The sequence below is a fragment of the Ornithorhynchus anatinus genome, chromosome 11 (assembly GCF_004115215.2).
Source record: "Ornithorhynchus anatinus isolate Pmale09 chromosome 11, mOrnAna1.pri.v4, whole genome shotgun sequence".
NCBI lineage: Eukaryota > Metazoa > Chordata > Mammalia > Monotremata > Ornithorhynchidae > Ornithorhynchus > Ornithorhynchus anatinus.
In genome coordinates, this window is record NC_041738.1 from 38,277,330 (window position 1) to 38,283,572 (window position 6,243).

Consider the following 6,243-nt stretch of genomic DNA (forward strand, 5'->3'; position numbering starts at 1 on the left):
GGATTGTGCCATGAGTGAATATAAAGTTAACTGATGGCCACTGATGGATTTTTAGGTTACTGGAGCCTAATCAAAGCAAAATACTAAAATATATAATAGTAAAGCTGTTTCACAACTCATTAGTTAATCCACTAGAATTCCATTTTAAGGGTAGAGAAACATCAGCATTTAATTAAGAGCCTCAGAGGGTAAACTCTTGGAGTTTAGGGACCGTGTCTATTCAGAACAGCGCCACAGGCCATCTGGCATTTTATAGTGACAGATATTTTAAATCTGGACATTCCTCTTGTCGTTGTTGCCTTATGCTGTCGACTAGCGACTCCATGGACACGTCTCTCTCAGAACGCTCCACCTCCACCTGCAATCGTTCTGGTAGTGTATCCATAGAGCTTTCTTGGGAAAAATATGGAAACGGTTTACCATTGCCTCCTTCCGCACAGTAACTGAGTCCCCGCCCTCGACTCTCTTCCATGCTGCTGCTGCCCAGCACGGGGGAGTTTTGACTTGTAGCAGGTTGCTTCCATTCCCTAGCCACTGCCCAAGCTAGAAATGGAACGGATCTGCCTCTGCTTGACTCTCCCTCCCATAGTCGAGACTGGTAGAGCACTGGAAACCCCCCAGGTGCGACCCTGAGAGGACCTTAACTTCCCAGCACACCCCAAAAAGAAGGTCCTACTAGTAATTTTGCTCTTATGCATTTAACCCTCTGGGTCTACATGTTGCATCCTCTTCCCAACAGCTTTTAAGAGGATTTTTCTACCAACTCTGTTATATTGTGCTCCCCCAAGCATTTAGTACAGTGCCCTGCACACAGTAAGTGCTCAATACATATGATCGATTGATCAAAGGGTAAGGATACTGCATGTCTTCTCCTTCTCCAGCATGCTTTTGCTCAGAAGGAGCGATTTACTCGAGAAAACCGCACAGAGGGGGCCATTTGTAAAGCCAAGAGGTCTGCCACTTGTCAGCTGTGTGACCGTGGGCAAGTCGTTTCACTTCTCGGTGCCTCAGTTCCCTCATGTGGAAAATGGGGATGAAGACTGTGAGCCTCACATGGGACAACCTGATTACCCTGTATCTACCCCAGCGCTTAGAACAGTGCTCTGCACACAGTAAGCGCTTAACAAATATAAATACCAGCATTACAACACGTTTTGGAATTGCCTGAATAGAACATACTCCTCGATTAGAATCAGTTTCTTCAAGGGACCAGCTTTGGAAGAGGAGGGGAGGGTTGTTGTCCTTATTTTAGCCAATCAGTCAGCCAAGTCAGTCAGTGGTATTTATTGGGTACCTACTGTGTGCAGAGCACTGTACTAAGTGCTTGGAAAACTACAACGCACGATCCCTGTCCACGAAGAGCTTACAGTCTAGATGACAGTTGCCAAACCGCCAAGCAATGGTTTTAGTCAAAGTTACAAATCAGGCTTCCACAGGATTACCTCAGACTACAAGGCACCGTTTCCCTACTTAAATATCTCCTTTTATAACGGTTCCAAACTATTTCAAAGTATTTTCATTACTTGACTTTTTAATTTTATGGCACTATAGCAAAAGCCATTTTAAAAAATAGGTAAAAAAATAATTACTCTCCTAGTTTGCTCTCAGAGAAGAGGTACTTATGTGAAATTGGAATACAGTACTAATGATAGATGATAGATATGCAGATAGATACTCAATTACAAAGTAGGTTACTTAGAAAAATGTACTTAAAATGTTAAATTTTACAAAGTGCCCAAAGCACCACCATCTTTCAGCAGGACTGAAATGATCAGGTAGGGTGGCTGGTCATCAAATTTAACACCAGTCTGGTTTTCAGCTGGTCCGTCCCCTGTCCAGTTTCAGATCCAGCACTGAGCTCCTTTATGTCCAGTATTTTCCTTATGGGACCCCAGCCCCTCCTCACCAAGATTCCCGCTGCTGCTGAATACCACAAGTCAGAAATGGTGCTTGTGTTCAGAGGAACTTGAACGGGAAACATAAAGGGTCTGGAGCAAGTGGAGAGGTCAGGGTCCCCCCGGAAGAGACAACTCTACATTCAGGCAAACACAGTGTACTTTTGAAAAACGGTGGCTGTGAGTGTCCATCATGCCTGTGAGACACTTATGACATCACATGTTATCCATGTCCAGCATTTTTGAGTGTTATCAGTGGCCACACTATATTTAGAAGAATAAAGGGGAAAGAGAGGAGAAAAAGGCAGCCATTTCCTGGAGTGGAGGGAAGAGAGAGCAGAGAGAACTAATGAAAATCACATCTCCTCTAACAGGCTTTAGGTCTTCTCTGACTAGGCCCTCATTTCCCCATTTAACCTTTCTCTTTTGTGTCACCTTTGCATTTAGATCTGCAACCCTTAAGGACTGGAAATTCACCCCCTGCCCCCAGCACGTGGGTATAAATCCTTCTACTCTGCCATTTCCCCTCTGTGTAATTTATTTTAGTATATGCCTCCCCCCCAGACTGTAAGCTCCTAATGGGCAGGGATCAGTCCTACCAACCCTATTGCATTGTCCTCTCCTTAATCTGTAAGTGCTTAATAAATACATTGATTGATTGATAAAGGAAAGGAGATGAAATAGCAATTCAACTCATTCGTCTTTCAGGGATAAATGTGTGGGAATTGAGCCTACTATTTCCTTAGAGGCAAAACTGTCAAAAGGAAGTAAGTGAGAACTGGTTTTAAGCAAATCAGGAGAAAGAGGATTGAAAGAAGTAGTCTCTCCCCATAGAGTGAGTGGGGAGGGGTGGAATTATGAGGGTAGTAAAAGGGTTGTATAGAATAGTTATTCATTTCACCACCTACTTGGAAGAAATCTTTTTTCTGCTTATGCAGAAACAAAAGAAGATGGAGGAAGGAGAAAGCTCCTTTTTTTTTCTTTTGGCACAATAAACGTGACAGAAATCTAGTGTATCACATAAAGGTGAGACTACACCAAGTTCTCTCCCTAACTAAAGAAAAAAGGATGACCCTCTTCTTTCCTTATGTAAAGGGAAAATAAATAGTGCAAAGAAGCCAAATTATATCTGCCGAAAGGAGGGGAGAAAGGAAGTCATTAGTGCCTCATTAAAAAAATTACTGAAATGTATTTTAAGAGGCAGTTTTATCTCTTAGCTATCGATCACCATCCTCCTATCTTTGGAGTTAGGAGACCAACACGTTTTGAGTTTATTATTTGTTTTTGTGGTGGGAGGGGCGGGGAGAGAGGGGACACTTCTCAAATCTTTAGGTCCATTACCAAGCCAGGCCGGGATGCCAAAGAGGCAGATATTATCTTGCAACCTGCTGAGGACTGCCCTCTAGTGCAATAACCGGCCCCGCGTTCGTTTTTCAGGAGTTATTTTGTGCTGGCGGAGCCTCCGGCTTGTCCCACACCTTATTCCCACCAATGACAGTTTAAAGAGAGTTCTGTAAATACAGAAAAGGAAGATATGCCTTAGAGAAACATAAGTGAGCATATCATGATTATATTAAAGCAGAAAAATAGAGTTTCTTCTGAACAGGGAGAATACATTTGACCTAAAACTTTCCTCTTCGTTCAAAGGCTAGTCCTTTAGCCAAGTGATTTGCGTTTACTTCTTTTTTTTCCCCCTCTATTTCAGTTCCTAAAAAGAGTATTATCTGTTGGGAAAAACTGACAATTTCCAACGAAGGATTTCTTCCCTCTGTCAAATCTATCCCCACACTGAGTTGGATCAACTGCTTGGATCAACTTGGTTCTGAGGAAAGTTAGGTAAAGATATCCAGACATTAAACCACTTGCAGGTAAAAGAGGGTCTGTTAAGATTCAGTGTTCTCACTGCTTTTTTAAGAATGAGATGCTCAGAGGCAAAAGAAAAACATTCGCCAATGGAGTCCGGGCAGGTGTGATTTTAGATCCTGGGGGAAAATGAGATAAATAGGGAAGAAGCACCATTTAAGGGCAGTTTTAAAAAAACAAGTGTCACACGGGCACGAAAGTGGAATTTATTAACTGAAATCCTGTGTTTCCACTAAGCACATCAGAATGTGCCTTATTAAGAGCAAAGAAGGCTGCGAAACGGGTTGGCCTACCAACACCCACTTTATGGTTGGCCTGATTAGAATATTTGCTCTGCTATTCAATTAAGTTTTGAATAACGCTGCTTTTATCCTGAAAGCCGGAAAGGAAGCGTAGGAATGAATGCACCTGTGAGTTCAGATAAAAATAAGCAAAGAATCCAAATGGTTGAATACACATTTCCTGCCACTTTCTCAGTAGTGACAAGGAGGTTGAGTTCATCGTTCAGTTTCTGAGATCTCATATTTAAGTAGTGTTCCACTACATCTCTTTTTGCAGGTGAAGAAACTGTGACATGCAATGAAGGTTCTGCTGTGCCCATGGTCTTGTAGTAATTAAGTGGAAAAAGGAAAGATTAAAACCCACACCCCATGAATTTTCTTTCTATTTAGCTCACTGAGCTAAGCTAAATCCGAAATACAGATGTAAAAGTGATCAAATATAGGAAGGAGGGAAAGAGCAAAAATGGAAAGTATGTGCACGCAAAATCACAACGGGGGTAAACAGTGTGTTTCAAAGGAAGAAGGAACAGCAAGATGGTCAACTGCAGATAGCACAGGTCTAGATTTGGAAAACTCTGGGTTCTGATCCCATCACCGTCTTGCAATGAAACAGATCAAATCACTGAATTTCTCTGTGCCTCGGCGTCTGCACCTTCAAAATGGGGGCAGTAACTCTTACCAGGAACCTTCCAGGATTATTAATTTATCTTGAGGATTCATGCGATTCCACGCGGAATTTATAAATATTGCTTAGAGTTGTGAGCCCTTTGGGGGGAAAAAAATGTTCACAGTGTATTATGTGCTCAAGGGTCTTAGTTCCAGCTAATTTTGGAGAAGAAAAGGTAAGATTAGCACAAATCAGACCAAATGGTGCCCGTATTTCATATTTTAAACTTTCACTGTGAATTAATTTATCTCTTGTCAAAATAATAGATATGATCCATGGAATAACACATTAGAATGGACAGTTTTTTTAATGGTGTTTGTCAAGTGCTTAGTATGTGTCAAGCCCTGTTCTAATCACTGGGGAAGATTCATTCAATCGTATTTATTGAGTGCTTACTGTGCACAGAGCACCGTACTAAGCGCTTGGAAGAGTGCGATGTAACAATAAACAGACACATTCCCTGCCCACAAGTTAATCAGGTCAGCCACAGCCCCTGTCCCACATGGGGTTCACAGTCTAAGTAGGAAGAACACGTATCGCATTTTACAGTGAGGAAACTGAGGCAGGAGACGTTAAGTGACTTGCCCAAGGTCACATAAAAGGCAATTGGTGGAGCCAGGATTAGAACCCAAGTCCTCTGACTCCCAAGCCTATGCTCTTTCCACAGGACAAGATGCTTCTCACGATTCAAAGACACTGAAATTGGTCATATGCAAGTACTATTTGGTGTTAACGTAAGGGTAGCAGGAAATTTCCCATTTATTTTGCATCTATTTCCAATCCTGTCACTCACTGCTCTGATAATCATGCTCAGGTGGATTATCTTGTAAAAACAGAGATTCTACAGTACACCCAACTCATTCGGCTCTTGGAATGATTCATTGGTCTATAGCATTCACAGAGCAAAGACTCCATGAAAGAACATAGCATTTTGACTTTAACATAAATACTCTCATCCATCCTAATATGAAATAGCCAAGTCTAGGTCCAACAAATAACTATGAACAATAACATGGAAGAGAATAAAATCCCCAAAGAAATACTATATATTAACTAGCACACACTAAATAATAGCATTCAATAAAGAGTACCATAAATGACATCGCTGCAGTTTGCCTGAGCAGGTTTAGCTCTGACAAAGTCCAATAAACCCAGACTTTCTGACTCTCATCGTACATTTCGGAGAATGCGGAGAGGCAAAGCTTCTTACACAAGAAGTACCACTCTTTTCAGTGCAGAAATCGGAGGAGTGGCCCAAACAGCCCTGTGCATCAGGGTTTGTATCTTTTCATAATAACTACGTTATCTGTTACGTCCTACATTGTGCCAAGCCCTAGACTCAGCACTGGGGTAGACATGAGGTAATCAGGACTCACAGTCTGAGGAGGAGGGAGAGTAATCATTTTGGACACAGTCCATGTTCCACGCAGGACTCACAGTCTAAGGAGGAGGGAGACAGGTACCGAATCCCCATTTTACGGATGAGGAAACTGAGGTGCAGTGTTGGTTTAGGAGTTTCAGGGGCCTGGTAGAGCTG

At 42.2% G+C, this 6,243-nt stretch overlaps 1 non-coding gene across 1 annotated transcript; it reads right to left on the bottom strand.

Moving 5' to 3' along the window:
* Positions 1 to 502: 502 nt before the first annotated feature.
* LOC114815351 lies at positions 503 to 639 on the bottom strand. The gene has a single exon (XR_003763114.1). It is a non-coding gene; the product is annotated as a small nucleolar RNA SNORA7 (small nucleolar RNA).
* Positions 640 to 6,243: the final 5,604 nt, after the last annotated feature.